This window comes from Ambystoma mexicanum, chromosome 6q, assembly GCF_040938575.1.
Source record: "Ambystoma mexicanum isolate Mex_15411 chromosome 6q, UKY_AmexF1_1, whole genome shotgun sequence".
In the NCBI taxonomy this organism is placed as follows: domain Eukaryota; kingdom Metazoa; phylum Chordata; class Amphibia; order Caudata; family Ambystomatidae; genus Ambystoma; species Ambystoma mexicanum.
In genome coordinates, this window is record NC_090937.1 from 90,668,916 (window position 1) to 90,687,386 (window position 18,471).

The 18,471-nt window shown below is 48.8% G+C and overlaps 1 protein-coding gene across 1 annotated transcript in view; it reads left to right on the forward strand.

Moving 5' to 3' along the window:
* The window catches only part of LOC138515798 (probable E3 ubiquitin-protein ligase HERC6), a 2,700,520-nt gene that overhangs the window by 1,771,805 nt on the left and 910,244 nt on the right, over window positions 1–18,471 (forward strand). The gene's annotated exons all lie outside the window — the stretch shown is intronic.

The window sequence follows — 18,471 nt, forward strand, 5'->3', positions numbered from 1 at the left end:
AGTTGGACATTCTCTTTGCCCCTTACGAAAAGCTGCCCTGCTAGGCCCACCTTCTGCCAGTAAAGACTGCAGCTCAGGATGTCCTCAGGGTCCAAATCTCCAATAAGGTTGGGGCCTCCTTCTAGCTCTTCCTCAGAGTCTAGCTCAACCACACAGGGTTGTACCTCCCTCTCAGCCTCAGCTGGAGGTGGAGTTACAGGTGTAACTTTGGACAACCTAGGGGAAGTCCTTGTTGGAAGCACTGGAGTGTTTGCTGCTGGCTTTTTCCTAGGAGTCTTGGGTTGCCCCTTTGCTCCTGATCTGGTAGTTACTGCAGTAAGTTGCTCCAGTGGGAGAGGAGTGATTTCTGTCATCATCTCCTGAGATAACCCCCTCAGGGTTTTCTCTCTTGCAGGTTTTGTGAGTTCCTGTAACCTTTTGCTAGGAGGTCTGGGGGTATGAGATACAACTCCAAGAGCTTTGAGGTCATTACCCAACCGAACCCTACCTGGCACTTCACATTGTACACTGACAGGTATTTTTACAGCCATATCATTACATTGGATGAGAACTGGTAACTGGGGACACATCTGCACAGGCCCACCAGCTAACTTGGTGAGGCATTTGGGTGCCTTAGCAACATCCTCTGCCTTGAAAAATGATTCATCCACCACAGTTATGCTGGCTCCAGTGTCCCTAATGGCAGGAGTCTCCTGACCATTCACCTGGACACTGTCCTTATAATACTCTTTAGTATTATCTGGGATAGAGTTATAGACATCTAAATTCTGTTGTTCCCACAACCCCAGAGAGACTAAAGAAACACTAGCTGAGACTCCAGTGGGTTCATCAGCTAGTAATAGAAAGTTTCCACTTGCCATATGTACTTCCTCTTCTGGAGCGAAGGCTAAGGAGGCAAGCTGGACCCCTGAAGGTTTACCCTTACATCTGGGATCTCCTTTCACATGGTCAGTAGCCTTACAAACAAAGCATGAGCCAAAGGCTCGCTGGAATGGAGGCTTGTTCTGACCTCCTTCCGGTCTGGGACCAGGAGGTACACTAGCCTGATTTGGTTTTCCTTGTGGCTTACCCTTATAGTTTTGTTTGGGGCCCTCTTTGGAATTTGTAATATTAGAATTCTCTTTGGAGTCCTTTTTAGACTGTTTCTCCCCATCCTTCTTCTGAGTTACCCCAGAATCCTTGTGAGTGGCCCGGTTGGCAACCCACAAGTCAGCAGCCTTAGCTAGTTTCCGGGAATCCAATTCCCTGGAATCAGCCAAGTGTTGTCTGAGCTCAGGAGAGCAGGCATCATAAATAGTCTCCAACATAAACAAATTCTTCATACCTTCATAAGTGTTCACCTTGTAACCCTTAATCCATCCCTCTAAGTTTTTCAAACATTCACTCACCCAGGTAGCCCAAGGGGTACCATCATGCTTTTTGAGGCTCCTAAACCTCTTAAGATACTGGGAAGGGGTCTTCCCAAACCTAGCTATCAAAGCTAGTTTCACACATTCATAGTCCTTCCTATCCTCCTCCCCCATCTCCATTACCACATCAGTTGCAACAGGGGGAAGCCTAGAGAACAACCAGGTGAGTAAGTCATTTCCTGTGATGTTCTGGAGCCCATGATTATATTCAAACAGAGACAACCAATCCAACACATCCAACTTAGGCTCATACATACCAATCAATTCTTTAGGCATCCGGGGTCTTTTAGGACTGGAACTTCTAGAGGAGCCAGAGAGAGAAACATTCTCAACAGATAATTTCTTCATTTCTAAGTCATACTTGAGCTCCATTTCCCTTAGCCTTAGTTCTTTGTCAGTTTGAGCATTAAGTTTCTTATACTCCAATTCTAGCTTCATTTTCTCCAGTTCAAAGTACTGAGGACTAAATGTGGGACCTGGTAAAGGTCCAGTAGGTACAGCAGGTAGAGCAGGCAGAGGCCTAGGGGGGACAGTTACAACAGCCTCACCCTCCTCTTCTGACTCTTCCTCAGAATCATCAACATTTTGCTCCATGTTAACTTCAATATTGTCATCTACAGTTGCTGGAGTGGTAGGTTCCTCTGAACCATCACCCAGACTTTGGTTAGCCAACAATCTTTCAATCAGCTCCATTTTCTTGCCCTTAGTCAGGAGATCCTTATGTTTACAGAGCACTCTTAAACAATCAGCAGTTTTGGCTGCAAGGGACTCTTGACTATAGCTTTCTATAACTGACATGTTAGAGGTTTACTTTTACAGTGCTAAGCTTTGTGGTTAGTTGCACTAAGGTATCTAAAGTACAATAAAATGTATACTCAATACAAATCCCACCGCTGTACACCAGTGTTAGGCAGAAACCTGTGCAGTTCCCTTGGGGAACACTGCAAAAGATTTAAGACTACAGGTATAGCAGTAAACCCACTTGGTAGCAGTCTGCACCACCCAGATTTACCTGGTAGCTGTGGCTGAGCAGTCAGACTTCCCTCAAGAAGAGTTAGGCAGTATGTAAAGTATACACAATATATACCCAGACACAATAACACAAGCAAACACTGATCAGAGCTTGGTTTCAAAAGTATATAGTTATTTATTTTTTAGGACACATAAGTTGAAAACACTCTAGCAAAGTATAGTAAAAACACTTCAAACACAGTTATAATGAAAGCAGTTTCAACCCTTACTCCTATCTAGACAACTCTAAGTTAACACCACATAATTAAAACAGAGGTGAGCGCTTAACATTAGATGACACTCTAGTAGGTTCAAGAAAGGGATAAAAAGAACAGAAATGGGTTAAACACACCACTCTAAGGTCCAGAACACTTGCAATAGGCTCAAAGAAGCACAAAGTCACAGGTGAGCAAAAGTCACTAGGCAGGGCCCACTCTTAGAGTAGCCGGAGCGAAAATGTGCCCAAGATCACACTGTTATTAGGGATTCAAAGTCTTGCAAAGAGTTAGAAAGCGTTTAGAGTGGGTTAGAAAGTTTAGCCAGGGTGTTCCAGGCACTCCCAGGGTCGAAAGCCGGGGGCTAAATCTACCCCGTACAGTCGGTAGCAAGGGAAGCCAGGCGGAACACGGTACCTTAAGCGGAAAGGATCCTCCAGCGGTGGCAGTTGTTCCAGGCAGTGGCAGCAAGGCTCGACGTCGGTCAGGGGAGAAGAAGTTCTCGCTGAAGAGCAGAAGAAGAAGGTCGTTGCACTGCCCGGGAAGAAACCAGCCGCGGAGTCCTCCGGTTGAAGGGTTGTACCGACTTTCGTGGTTGGGGTAAAAGTGGTGGGGTTCCGGTTGCCGGGGTGCTTGGCACTGGCAAGGCGGCCACGAGATACCTCGAGAAGCGAAAAGAAGGCGAAAACTGGTTGTCCCCACCAGTCAAGGGAAGGAGCCACTCCGTTAAGAGTTCTCCTCGGTCGTCGGAAAAAGTGGTGAGACGGTTCAGCAGGGCTCCACCGGGTGGTGTCGTCGAAGCAGGTCGGCTCAGCTCTTCCCTCATCGGATTCTTGGTCCTGTGGCGACTTCTGAAGTTCCAGTCCCCAAAGCCCTGCTTTTATGCAGCAAACCCCCATTCACCCAGCCTAGCTGTCACTCAAACATGCTAAGTGGTGAGCCGGGCGGCTCACCACTTGGGCCAATCAGGACGGAGTGCGACTTGAGTTACCAAGGTAACTCAGTCCAGGGTGCCTAAATCCCCCTCCACCCCTCCTAAGTACCCCAGACAGAGTGGCACCACTTTGGAGGGCTTCTGCGGAGAAGCCCGCCAAAAGTGGAACAAAGGGCTCCACTTTGGGTCAGAATTACAGAGGTGAATACCAACGCCATTTTAGGATCAAGTTTTGGCAAAAAGTCCCAACCGGAGTTATAAAAATAAATATATAAACCGGCGGTATGTTTAAGGCTACCGTAAATAAATAATTAAATGTGTTAGCCTAAAACAATGGGAAATCCCATAGGAAAATATTCGCGGTCGAATATAAAACGTAGTTTCCACTGCCACCAGCCAAAACTCGATCAGGGGGGACGGAGACGTGCCCCCTCGACTAACAGACCCTGGGGCAATCGAATTGCCCCAGCCAGTACGTCCACAATATGATGGTTTGTACTGGTTCTGTTCAGGATTTAAGACTAGCAAAGTCTTTGGTGACTTTACATGCCCTGGGAGACAGTAGTCAGTCCCAGGGTATGGAGTCTATGTTGGGGAGTCCCTAGGACACCCCTGGGTCACGGCACAGAGGGTGCTGGGTAACCCACATCACAAAAATACATGAGGCCCTATGGAGTAAAAGACCCCATAGCCCATTCAACACAAGGTTTTACCAAGAAAACACACTTCAACATGTCCAAGAGCGAGGGTAAAAGAGTCTCACTCTTGGCAGGAGAAAAAAAGAAACCCCAGAAATCCAGCAAAGCTGCTGGGGGACTCACTAGGTAGGGAAATTCAGCCTAAACAGAGAATTCTCCCTAACACCCAATGCTGAAGTTCCTAACTCCAGTTCCAGCGCGGAAGGTTCTTTTGGCAATCCGTGTGAAGAACGGAATGCAGTGTCGTCATTCTCTTTGTTTATAGTAGGGTCTAAAGACGACTCGGAACGAGGGACCGGCGAGCTTGTGCTCGAGATCTTATCTGAGTTAGGTGCATCAATCGCTAAATTTAGCCACTCCATTGACATTTACTGTTGCAACGGTGGGCACCGACAAGGGAAGACTCCCACTAGTGGGGAAGTTGAAGCAGTCTTCGTGGTTGTAGCTGGCTTGAGCGTGCACTCCCCCTTCGCGTACGTCATCACAGGCTGACGCCAGAGCTCCAGCCCCTGGCCTCGCTATCTCCGGGCGCACCAGCGGACTGAGCCCGGCTTCGGCCGCAATTCCGTCCAGCTCCGCTTCTCCACGTCCCCCCCTCGGCAGCACACCTGGTAAGTCTTTGTTTTCAAAACAGCTGATACTTTGTGGAGAATAGACACTGGGATTTAATTTTCCAGGCACAGCCTTGGACAAGTGTGTTAAGGGCAAGTTTAGACTAAAGTCCCTACAGGCGCTGTTACCCAGCGCCCCGCCTGGCTTCGAACTGCCGTCTTCCCTGCTGTAATGAGGCAAGTTCTTACACGGGCTAAACGCTGAATCGCAGTTCGTGACATTGCTGATGCACACATGCAAGTACAGGAATAGAATCAACTTACTTTTCTAGGGGAGGGTCGGTTGGCTGCGCTGCAATCTCCATTGTCCACATTACAGCCGGGCCGTTCGCGTTTCTTCTGAGCCCGCGTTCTAGACATGGGAGTGGGTTGTTGATCAGCCATAAGTTAAGGGCGCCGGCGCCACTCGCCAAACAGCCTAACAGTGATTATGTCCAGCCCTTTCTCCACAGGGCACGAGAGGCAGCCTTTTAAGGTCAGCAGGTCCCAAACCTTAAAGGCACACGCACCTCAGCGAAAACACAGGACGCAGGAGGTCTCTGTTCAGCAGACCACTCGCCACAGCCTAACAGTGATTATGTCCAGCCCTTTCTCCACAGGGCTTACGCCACAAGGGCGCGAGAGGCGGCCTTTTAAGGTCAGCAGGTCCCAAACCTTAAAGGCACACGCACCTCAGCGAAAACACAGGACGCAGGAGCTCTCTGTTCAGCCGACCACTCGCCACAGCCTAACAGTGATTATGTCCAGCCCTTTCTCCACAGGGCTTACGCCACAAGGGCGTGAGAGATGGCCTTTTAAGGTCAGCAGGTCCCAAACCTTAAAGGCTTACGCACCTCAGCGAAAACACAGGACGCAGGAGCTCTCTGTTCAGCAGACCACTCACCACAGCCTAACAGTGATTATGTCCAGCCCTTTCTCCACAGGGCTTACCCTAGTCAATATCCCACAACATTTTAGCTTGAATTTAACCAGAAACTAATTATTCACACGCTGCATAGAGAGAGCCACATCCTCGTAAAGAGAGCTCTTTGGGGGATCTAAAATCAGCCTATACAAGGAGATCTACTTCCACTCCATCCATGATCCGCCTTGCTTACTTACCACAAACATAAAATTACAGCCAAAAAATTAACTCCTATACTAATCCCAATACTGAATGCTAACAACTCTGAAGATCCTGAAGAACTAATAGATCTCTTTATAATAATACCATGACAATGGCCCTAGACTCCATCGCTCCTTTGAAGCTCTGTAAGAGTAAACCTAAAGAACACCTTAATACCTGGTATACACCACAACTGAAAGCCTTGAGGTCTGAAAAAAGGTGTCATGATCACCAGCCAGTTCCCAGATTAAGCCTATGGGTCCCTTAAGGGTTAACCTTGCTCAGGTATTGAGAGGTCCTGTGATCCTTGTAAATTAACCATTTTGGCACCACATTGGCTCAACTCTTCAGGACATGCGCCTCTGTGTGAACACAGGATGGAGAGCTCACAAAAATAGAAATTAAGGTGAACTTTTAGAGGTATTGGGTTCACGTATGCCCAAGCTAGCTTTTGTGGAGTGAGATTACCGAGAGAGCCATAGTTAAGGATGGTTATTCTTTTGTCATGTTTGCTACAGGAATTGTATTCTCTGAAGTCCAAAAGGGAGTTCTTCAAGGGCGTTCCCGCAGAGTTTACAGGTAAGCGTTACAGAACGCGAAGCCATTTCGCATGGCCTGGACGCCATGGAGACTCCTGAGGTGGACCAGTTGGCCCAGTTATTGGGGGAGTTAAGAGCGGAAGTTCATTACGCCCGCTCTGAGACTAGTGCATTGCGCAGGGAGCTTGTGGTGAATAGGGACCGTACAGAAGAGTTTGCACGCCAACTCTTGCAGACACAGGCTGGTCAAGTTCCCTTACCCGCAGCTAATCCATCAGCCCCTCTTCCGGTTGCACCCCCTACTCCAGTCCAAGTAATAGTCCCCGGAAACATTCCTTTAACTCCTCCTGAACGCTTTTTGGGGGATCCTAAGAAGTTTGCTGTCTTTATGAATCAGTGTAGGTTACATTTCCTCTGTCGTCCAGGAGTATTCCCCACTGATCAGGCAAAGGTAGCCTTTATTCTATCCTACTTGGTTGGTTTTGCTGCAGATTGGTCCATTCCCCTAGTCAATAGGGATGACCCAATCTTGAGGAATCTACAAGAATTCCAGAAGGGAATGGAAAAACTATTTGCGCGCCATACCCAGGGTTAGGCCCTACATAATGAGCTGCTCTCACTCCGGCAGGGAAACCAAGAATTGTTGGCTTATGTTGCAACCTTCAATAGATTAGTGGCAGAGTCCAATTGTCCCAACGAAAAAAGGACAACCTTATTCCATAGAGGGTTGCGCAGTGAATTAAAAGATTTATTGGCTCAGGTACTCAATCCCGCCAATGGTATTGCCGAATTTTTTGACCTAACTATCCAATTAGATCAGCGTCTGCAAGACGGAAGAGTGGATCATTCCCGTTCCGAGAATAGGACCTATTTTGTGCGCCCAAAGGAAAATCAAGTAAGAGCTGGTCCTGAAACTCACACGGAACCGATGCAGTTAGGGGTTGTCAGAGGACCCATTTCACAGGCTGAGAGGGACGAGAGGCATCAACAACAATTGTGCCTTTACTGTGGTAAACCTGGGCATTTCCTCAACGATTGTCCTGTAAAACCTTCAAGAAGACACATTTGAGGTCTCAACCAGGAAAAGAAGGATCAGATTTCGGAAAACTCCATTGCCCGGCAAGTGTAGAGGTCAGCTTGTCGAGCATGAAACAGGGAGTAGTGACCTCACACTTTGTTTTTCCTATTATCTTATTTAGTCAAGAGCAGCCCACTAAGATGCATGCTTTACAAGCTTACATTGATTGTGGGGCATGTCGGAAACTACATGGATTCAAAACTGGCATACAAAATGGATTTTCCCCTTGTGGACAAGTTTGAAGATGAAAATGTATCTGCAGTCGACAGTACTCCTTTAGTTTCTGGCCCAATCACACAACGCACGGATGATGTTACTATGCTTTGCCAGGAAAGACACAGAGAGAGGATTACATTCGACCTTATAAGTGCTCCACAATTTCAGATCATTCTAGGTATGCCCTGGCTCGGGAAACACAATCCCACTATACATTGGCCTTCTAGATCCCTGACCTTTGCCGCAGAATGTGAAGATTCCTGCTGTTTAATGAGTAACCTGAAGAATTCCGGTCTACATAGAGTAGTTACTGACTCCACACTTGGATTAATTGGAAGCTTACCTCCCGAGTATAAGGAATTCCAGGAGGTCTTTGAAGAAAAACTGGCTGAGGTCTTACCTCTGCATCGCCCTTACGATTGTCAAATCAATCTACTTCAGGAGGACAAATTCTGTGTAATCGGATATATTCGTTAACATAGAAGGAGGACGCTTACCTGAAGAAGTATCTAGACCAGTATTTAGCTAACGGATTCATTAGGCCTTCTAAGTCTCCCGCTGCCTCCCCTCTTTTTTTTGTACCGAAAAAGGAGGGAGATCTCAGGACCTGTATTGATTATCGTGCTTTAAATCAAATTACTGTCAAGAACCGATATCCCATTCCTCTCATTTCCAATTTGTTGGATCAAATCAAGGGCGCCCAGATTCTTACCAAATTAGATCTCAGAGGCGCATACCATCTCATTCGAATAAAAGAGGGCGACGAATGGAAGACCGCTTTCCGCACCAAATATTGCCTTTTTGAGTACCAAGTGATGCCCTTCAGATTGTGCAATGCTCTGGCAGCATTTCAATGCTTTATGAATGATGTCCTAAGGGATCTACTGGATGTTTGCGCGGTAGTCTATATTGACGACATTTTGATTTTTTCCAGGAATTCCCTAGAACATGTGAAACATGTTACGGCAGTTCTTCAGAAACTACGAGAGAATTCTCTTTTTGTAAAGTTGGAAAAGTGTTCATTTCATGTTTCTGAGGTCGAATTTCTAGGTTTTGTACTATCCTCTCAAGGGGTCAAGATGGACATGCGGAAAGTGGATGCCATACTCACTTGGCTAGCCCCAACATCTGTGAAAGGAGTCCAAAGCTTTTTGGGGTTTGCTAATTTTTATCGTTGCTTTGTGGAAAAATGTTCGCAATTGGTACACCCCATCACGTCCTTGCTGAAGAAAAATAAGAGATTCAAATGGACCAAGGAGGTGGGTGAAACCTTTCAGAATCTAAAGGCCAAATTTACGGAGGCTCCTGTATTACAACATCCTCAAACTGACCTACCATTCGTAGTGGAAACTGATGCCTCTAATGTTGCTATGGGTGCTCTCTTGTCGCAAATCAATCCCGAAACTCAGATCTTGCACCCGGTGGCATTCTGGTCCAAGAAGCTCTCTCCAGCTGAACACAACTACACTATCACAGACAAGGAGTTATTAGCCAACAAGTGTGCCCTAAAGGAATGGAGACATTCTATTAGGAGCTCAATACACAATTTACCATTCTCACTGATCACCAAAATTTACAGTATCTACGTTCCGTCAAGGCCCAATCTGCTCGACAACTGCGATGGGCCCTGTTCTTCGCTGAATATGATTTCATCATCACATTTACACCTGAAGTGCGTAATGGTAAGGCTGACGCTTTATCTCGAATTGGCAATGGAGAGGAAGCATTTGTTTCTCCCTTTCCGACTAATATCATCGCAGGAGAAAGAGTTTTGGGGTTGTTGCACACTGGAGACCCTTTCTTCGAAGACCTGCAGAAGGAGGTTAAAGGGACCTTTACTCCGGAAAAGCTGCAAACATGGGTTAATCGAGGAGATCCATTCAGTGTCCAAGATGAAATGCCTTACTATCAAGACCGCCTGTATTTACCTACTGAGTCGATGAGAAACCAAGTGATTTCTAACTACCATGGCTCTCTGATTGAAGGTCATCCAGGGGTGACCAAAACCTTGGAAAAGATCAAAAGATATTATTGGTGGCCAACTTGGCGTAAGGATGTGACTCATTTCATTCTGACTTGTGGCAATTGTGCACAAAACAAGAACTCCAAGAAGAAACCGGCCGGTCTTCTTCAACCTTTGAATATTCCACCAAATCCATGGCATACCTTATCAATGGATTTCATCACAGATTTCCCGTCATGTGAAGGTTACGACACCATCTTGGTGGTAGTAGATTTGTTTTCGAAGATGGCTCATTTTGTGCCCCTACAAGGGCTTCCCACCACTGCCGGTTTGGCGAAGACCTTCTTAGAAAGTATTGTTAAACTACACAGGTTTCCTTCCATCGTAATTTCCGACAGAGGAGGTCAATTTGTATCCAGATTCTGGAGGAAATGCTGTGATCTGGCCCAGATTGATGTAAGATTATCCACGAGTCACCACCCACAGACCGACGGACAAACAGAACGCACTAATCAGACCCTGGAGCAATATTTACGCTGTATGCTTCATCAGACCGACGACTCCTGGTTGGATATTTTGTGGGTGGCAGAATATGCTTACAACAATTCTATCCACTCATCTACTGGACTCACGCCATTCTATACCTTACATGGGCGACATCCCCGAACATCTGCATTTGACCCTCCAGATCCACTAGAAATGCCGGCAGTCAAGAACCTCCATGACAAGATCTTAACAGCAACTAGTAAGGCTCAAGCTAGTTTAGTGGCAGCTAAAGAATCCCAAAAGAAGTTCGCTGATCGACACCGAAGTACTCCTCCAAGTTTTCAAGTTGGCGACTCTGTCTGGTTGTCCTCCAGAAACCTGGCCTTGAAAGGCTCTAAGGAAGTTTCTTCCCAGGTATTAAGGACCATTTATCGTAGAAGCCGTTATTAACCCAGTGGCCATGAGGTTGACACTTCCGAAGAAAATGCAAATCCATCCAGTTTTTCATGTTTCTCTATTAAAACCAGTAGAATCAGAAACACGTTTACTACCAGCTCCGCCTCCGGTGGAAATTGAAGACTACCAACCAGAATTTGAAGTCAGGGAAATTTTGGACTCCAAAATAGTGCGTTACAAATTATTTTACCTGGTCGATTGGAAAGGTTATGGTCCTCTTGATAGATCTTGGGAACCTTTAGAGAACATTCATGCCCCTAGACTGTAAAAAAGATTCCATCGAAACCACCCTACCAAACCGGGAAGGAAATCTTTGAGGGGGGGTACTGTCATGATCACCAGCCAGTTTCCAGATTAAGCCTAGGGGTCCCTTAAGGGTTAACCTTGCTCAGGTATTGAGAGGTCCTGTGGTTCAAGTTGGATTCATATAGAAAGCAATTGGAGTTCGTGTTTCCTTAATGGCCGCCTGGTTGCGCCATTGAGGAACTAACCTTGCAGGTCTGGTCTTTGACCGACCTCTGTTATAACTAGCTGTTTCATGAGGAGACTCGCGCTTCGCGTTGCTGACTGCCCTGCAGTACGGACGCTTACTGCGGTCATCACAGAATTCTAGTCATAGTCTTAGCCTCTAGTCCATCCCCTTTTTTACAGTCCCCACAGATTAGTCTTTTCTGTTTATGCCCTTTCCATAGTCTTTTGTTTCTGCCCCATTTCGTTTGACCCTTTTTTCCTTCGTTCACACTTCGAAGTTCCAGTCTCCTTGTCCCCTTACCTCAGAGGTCCTGAAGAAAACTGCATTTTCCTCACGCAAGTACTGTTTCGGGGTTATCCTGTGTTATTCAAGCGATGTTTATTGGTACTCGTGTGAGGTTGTAAATTACTAGCAACGGTTGTTGTTGGTCTTTCCAGATTTACATTTGCATTTCCTCACCGCCTCAGCAGTGCGCATTATTGTGTTCTGCGCTCCTGTGCTTACATTTATTCTCTGCTGAGGTTTTTTGTCACATTGTTCATTTATACACGCCAAGTGTTGCCGCGTTAGTTTTTCTTCAGAGCTGGTTATTAGAAAATTGTTGAATTCCCTTAGAGCCGTGTTACCCCCTCTGTGGCCATTCATTTTTTCAATACATGTTTGAACTGTTACTGCTGCTTACAGTTGCTCCCTCTTTTAGGAACTATTTTTATTTGATGTTGTTTTGTCCACAGATAGGTTTCCACATCAGCCCATTGTTATTAAGAGTGCCCTATTTATTTGCCACAAACTGTGAACACAGGATGGAGAGCTCACAAAAATAGAAATTAAGGTGAGCTTTCAGAGGTATTGGGTTCACGTATGCCAAACCTAGCTTTTGTGGAGTGAGATTACTGAGAGAGCCATGGTTAAGGAGGGTTATTCTTTTGTCATTTTTTCTACAGGAATTGTATTCTCTGAAGTCCAAAAGGGAGTTCTTCAAGGGCGTTCCGGCAGAGATTACAGGTAAGTGTTACAAAAGGAAATGTGAAGCCACATGGAAGAACCTAACCTCTAAGGAGAACAAAGATAGAGTAACAGAAATCTCCGCTCGCTACAAAGCAGAGATCATCAGAACTAAACAGGAAACATACAATGACAGGATCCAGAATGCCAGTTCCAGCATCAAGGAATTATTTGGAATCCTAAGGGAATTAGAATCACCTATAGCCCGGGACGATTCGCACCCCAAAAATAAAGCTTGGTGCAACGGCATCTAAAACGCCCTGGCCAACAAAATTACCAACCTTCAAAAGAAAATTGCCTCTAAGAGACTTAGGGGCCGATTCATGGAACAAATGTGCGCCGAAAATCGTGGCGCAAGCGTGAAACAGCAAGTGCACGCGCATGCGTGCGATTCATGGAAGGCCCTGCGCATGTTTTCCTCAGGATGTGCGCCAAGTCCGTGCATGGCGCACACAGGCGCACACGTCAGTGCAACATCCCGAACGCCGTGTGCGACGCGCACAGCGAAAGCGCACAACGTTAGCGCGCACACCAAAAAGGGGGCGGAACAGGGGGCGTAACACGTGGAATGGGGAACAACACGTGAAAAAGAAGGCGTAACTGGGGAAGTACTGCAGGGAAATACACGGAACGCCCACACGCACTCAAACAATACGTATTCATGGATTCGAATACGGGAAACCCGCGCCCGCCAAAGACGTGCATAGGCGTCAACACGTCCGCCACACGAAGGCAGGCGGAAGCGTCCCGCGCACAGTATAAAAGTGCGCACAAACAACAAACACGTATATACAGCTACGATGAATGCCCCATTTGTCGCAGCACTGATCTTGGGACACCGCAGGAGGAGGAGATTAGCCAGGCCCCGCATTTTTTTGCCCCGGACCAGCCTTTTTAGGATGCCTGATGACCAGGCCTATGGCAGGTATAGGTTTCCACCTCATATCATCCTAGACCTGGTCAGGGAGTGGTAAGATGACCTTACATCACCCACCCTGTGGTCCCAAGCATTGAGCCCCTTGGAGAAGGGGCTCAATGTCCGGCATTTTTTAGCCACTGGGTCATTTCAGCGGACTACTGCCATAGTCGGGAGTGTCTCACAGGCCACGCAGTCACGCTGCCTACACAAGGGGTTGGCAATCATCACTGCGCGCCCCTCAGTCCGCAGGCACATATACATGCCCAGAACACCCGCAGAAAGGCAGGCCGTGGTCCAGGACATTTACAGGGTGGCACACTTCCCCATAGTGCTCAGTGCCATAGATTGCACCCATGTGACCCTACGTCCACCTAGGGCCACTGAGCACATCTATCGAAACCGCAAGCACTGGCATTCCATCAACTTACAGGTTGTATGCGATGCCCATGGAATCCTCACCTCTGTCTATGCAAACTAACCTGGGTCTACCCATGACAGTTTCATTTACAGAATGTCTGCCCTGAGCCGGAACCTGGAAGCTGGGAAGCATGGCGACACATGGCTAATTGGTGAGTACAAATGTCTGCGCACATGCATGCATGTCACACACAGACAAATACACAAACCCAACTAATCACAACCATCCTAACCTCCACAGGGGACAGTGGCTACCCTCTGAGCAACCACATGATGAAGCCAATACGGAACCCCACCACACCACTGCAGGTTAGATACAACGCTGCCCATATTGCAACCAGGGGCATAGTGGAGCGCGCATTCGGAGTGCTCAAGTCACGCTTCCGCACCCTTGACCGCTCTGGCGCGCAGCTACTATATGCACCCCGAGTAGTGTGCAGGATCATTGTGGCAGCAGGTGTCCTGCAAAATGTTGCAACACGGCGGGGCGTACCGTTGGACATGGTGGTGCCCCCTCATCCCCAACCACAGGCACAGGCGCTGCCCATGGGAGGGGAATGGGCACGTGGTGAGGCAGCCCGGACCCAGCTTGTGGCCACATTTTTCACCTAAACTCCTGCCCCTGCGGAGTGCACACAGGCCTGGCACATACCAGGTGACAATCGATGATGACAAAGAGACAGTCAACTGTCACAACCTCACCACCCTGAGAATGTTGCCACGGAATGCTACATTGTGTGCATCCCTAGCTATTTAAACATAACCAATCCTGTGTGACCAAAAGGAACACATGCAAGGTGTGTATCACACCACCCCCTGCAAAACAGGACATGACAATCACTGGTATGTCACCCAAACCCTCCCAACCCACATCACCCATGTCTGCCACACCATGACATGGCATGCAACAGCAAAAGCCCAACACATGACCAATTAGATACAAAGTGACATGTGATAAATGGAAAGAGGCCTGAGACAATCACGCCTGACATGGAATCAGATGAAATGACTGACCAAGAAACTCCCACACATACAAAGTCATACACAAATGCTTGCCACCAGTTATAGCATCAAAAAAAGACTGAATGCCTGTTCTCATGCACATTGCCCAAACCAAATCCTCTAATCCCTAAGCTGTGTGTTGTGTGTGTCTCCTGCAACACACTGATCAGCACACAGCACAGTTAGCAGCCATTGTGTTGGGGATACACCTTGAGCGGTGGCCAGTTAAAGTTTTGAAAACAAAAGGATCGAATGCAAAAGGTGAGAGTGCATTCGACCGAAAACCAAAGGATCGGAAAAAAATGTAAAATGTATTTTTTTTTGTTGCTCTAGTTTAGCTTTAAAAGGGTGTTTTTACACCAAAAACGGGGATTTGCCTCCCCCCCCCCAAAAAAAAAAGAATTTCGATCCTTTTTTTCAGTCGAATTGACTCAACCCTTTTGTCATTCGATCCTTTTGATTCGGTACTATGACCTATAACCACCTTGAGCATCACATAAAAAGGACAAGCAACAAAAATAACCTGTTGACGCATGTACACGATCCCCAAATGGTAATTGATCATGCGCTGCAGGGACACAGCGTGCCAGAGAAGGCTATCTGTGTGCCCGTATGGGCATGGAAGGGTGGTTGTACGTGTGGTGGAGCATTGTGTAAGTGTGTGTCAGTAACTATATTAACTAATTAAACTAACTATAAAAAACAATATTAACTAATTAAACTTTCTCCAGCATGGGGTCTGGCATGGATTCACATGCTCATGAATATTCCCCGTCGTCAGGCTGGGAATCCTCGGTAAAGAAAAAATCAGTATCAGTTTCGTTTCTGATCTGTCTTTCTTAGTAGTAACCAATCACTGGTCTCTGGGTCATACTGCCCCCAGCCAATGACTCCCCTCTCGCTAAGCCCCACCCCTGGCAGCCATCCTCAGATTTTTACCGCACGTTCAAGTGTTGGGAGTCCTCGTGCTGTAGCTCTCGAGCTTTTACTGCGTTTTGCATTTTTTCAACGAGTTTTATCAAATTTTTTTGGTCAATCGAGCCTCAAGCTCCACCGTTTCTACTTCTGATCAACAGGGACCCTTTTTGGAATTTTCTACGCCCCTCAAGGGTGAAGTTGTCGTCAAGCTATGCTTCTTGGAGGATTCCAGAAGATCTGATGCCTACCTCGTGGACATGGCCCAAGAAAAGGGAAGCTCGACACCCGGATCCAAGCTGTTCAGGAACTGCCCTTGATGCGGCTTACAGAATGTTTTCAAGGAGGATGAGCATTCGAGATGTCTCTACTGCCTTCATGAAGACAAAACGCACATGGAGAAGGACTGTGCGTTTTGCAAGAACTTGTCGGAACGGACTATGAGGGATCGTCCGATCCGCCTCGCCAGCTGGCTGGAGAAGAGCCCTGCAGGTGAGAATAAGAAGAAGTCCGAGCGGTCTTCTAAGTCCTGTGAGAGCGCACCGGCAACGGGTGCCCAACAGAAGGCAAAGCACTGTGAGTCCGCGGGCACCAGGAGCGCCGAAAGGTCGGGCTCCTCGGCTGCCAGGCAGGGCGAGCTCTCCCCGACACCATCAGCCACGAGCCAACGCTCTGGCTCGGGGAAGAGAAAATCGGAGAACTCGGGCACGCTTCTGGAGAGGCCCCGGTCGATCCCGAAAGATCCAGCCGAGGGGGAACGAGGCGGTGACCCTCCCCCCAAGGTGAAGGCCTCAAGTGCGCCCAAGGTGGTGAAGGCCTTGATTCACCCGTCAAAGGCCTCTATCGAGGGAGTCGTGGCGGCCCTGGCGAAGCCTGTGGAGGCTACCCCAGTGGAGGCGACCTTGGGGCCCAGAGTTTCCCTGCCACTGCGGAGGGAATCCTCTTTCCAGCCCATCGAGAAGACCCCGTGAAAACCCAGGTGGAAAAAGAGGGAGGGGGGCGGTGGCGGTCACGGACACAGATACGGCCTCTGAGGAGGAACTGGTGGAGGTCATGAAGACCCTCAACAAGGAGTTTGAGGAGGCCCGATCCCAGGGGAGATACCCCGACGGGGCGGATGAAGAAAGCAACGGTGGCCCCCGACGAGCTCCCGGAGGAGGAGGAGCAACCGTCGCTACCAGTGCCCGACCCTCAGGACAACTCGGGCGCCATCTTGGCCTTATGCACGGAGATAAGGACCAGGCTGCCTCTAGCCCCGACGGAAGACCCAGCAGAACCGGGCCCGTCGGGAAGCCCGCCGAACAAGCGGAGGAGAACTCATCCACCCCCTCCGTTCCAGCCTTCGCGGCCCACTCAGCCTTCCTCTCCTTCCCCTGAGCCAAGGGACGACACAGGAACGGACACAGCGACAACGGGGACGGATGACGACGGTGGTGATGACGGTATGGACCTCCCGTCACCAATCCCTCGGGCTTCCCTGCCCGATGAAATCGGCTCCTTTCACGCCATGATTGCCAGGGCATCCAAGCTCTTCCAGCTCTGCCCCGAGGAACAGAAGAAGGAAGGTTTCCTTTACCAACGGCGTGAAGCCAAGAGAAAGAGGGTCCTCTCGGTACCGTTGCTGGATGACATCTGGGACGAGGGGCTTGCCCTTCTGAAGAACCCATCCATGACGCCTGCCAAGAGGGACCGGTATGAGAAGAAGTACCGGGTCCCCGATGCCGCCCCTTTGTGCCTTTGGGCACAGCCGACCCAGGATTCGGTCGTCTCGGCGGCGGCCAAGAAGAAAGCGGCGGGGACATCGACTTCAACTTCCCCACCGGACGGCGAGGGAAAGAAACTGGACGCCATGGGACGACGAGTCATCTCGTCTGCGGCGACGACGATCAAGGCGGCCAACGCCCTAGCGATTGTGGCCCGCTACGACAGGGAGTTGTGGTACAAGATCGCCCCCTTGTTGGACTTCTTACCGGACGACAAGAGGTCGGAGGCCCTGGAAATCCTGCAGGAAGGTGAGGTGGCGTTGGACCACGCCATAACGGTGGCCACGGACATTGCCGACACCTGGTTCCGCCAGTTGGGCAACAGCATTTGCCTTCAACGACGGGGGTGGCTAAAAGCGACAGACTTCCGCCAAGACGTGCAAGCCACAGTTTCGGACATGCCCTTTGACGGGAACAATCTGTTTGGAAAGACAGTGGATGAGTCACTTCAGGCCATCAAGCCCGACACAGAGACGGCTCGGGCCTTAGGAGTGCTGCAGCAACGACGGCCGCCCTTTCGGAACTCCGGAGGCAAGCAAGGTGCCTCCAAAGGATTCGGCGGTGGCTCCTCGACCTACCGTCAGGCGGCCCGCTCCTCGTCACAAGAGGCCTACAGAGGATGAGGCAAGTCAGGTGGATCTCGCCGTCGTCGCCAGGGTGGCCAAGGCGGCAAGGCCGCGGCCAAGCAAGACTGAACCGGCCTTAGCGTCGGGCACCCACCTGAGCACCCCGGTGGGAGGCCGGCTGGTGAAGTTCGTCAGCATGTGGGAGTCCATCTCCACCCACCGTTGGGTGCTGGATGCCCTGGAAACTCTCGAGTTTCTAAAAAAGTGCCCTTGCATTCCTCCCGTGGCCAGGAAGGAAAACCACGTCCCTCAACTGCTGCTAGAAGTAAGGGCAATGCTCAAGAAAGGAGCCATCGAGCTCGTCCCAAAGAGGCTCCGGGGCTCCCGAGTATACTCAAGATACTTCCTTGTCAGAAAGAAGACAGGAGGATGGCGTCCCATCCTGGACCTGCGTCGATTAAACAAATACATCAAGGCGCAGAAGTTCTGGATGGTCACTGTTAGGACAGTTTTTCTGAAGTCCAGTTAAGGGCCTAGTAAAACCATTCAACTGAGGCAGTACAAGACTCCACTCTTAGTATAAGACTGTACCACCTGAGTACATGGTAGCGTAGGCAGAGCAGCCAGGCTTATCTTAGGAGGGAGAGAGGGCAGTAGATACAGTACAAGTGAAAATTGTAATACAAATGAT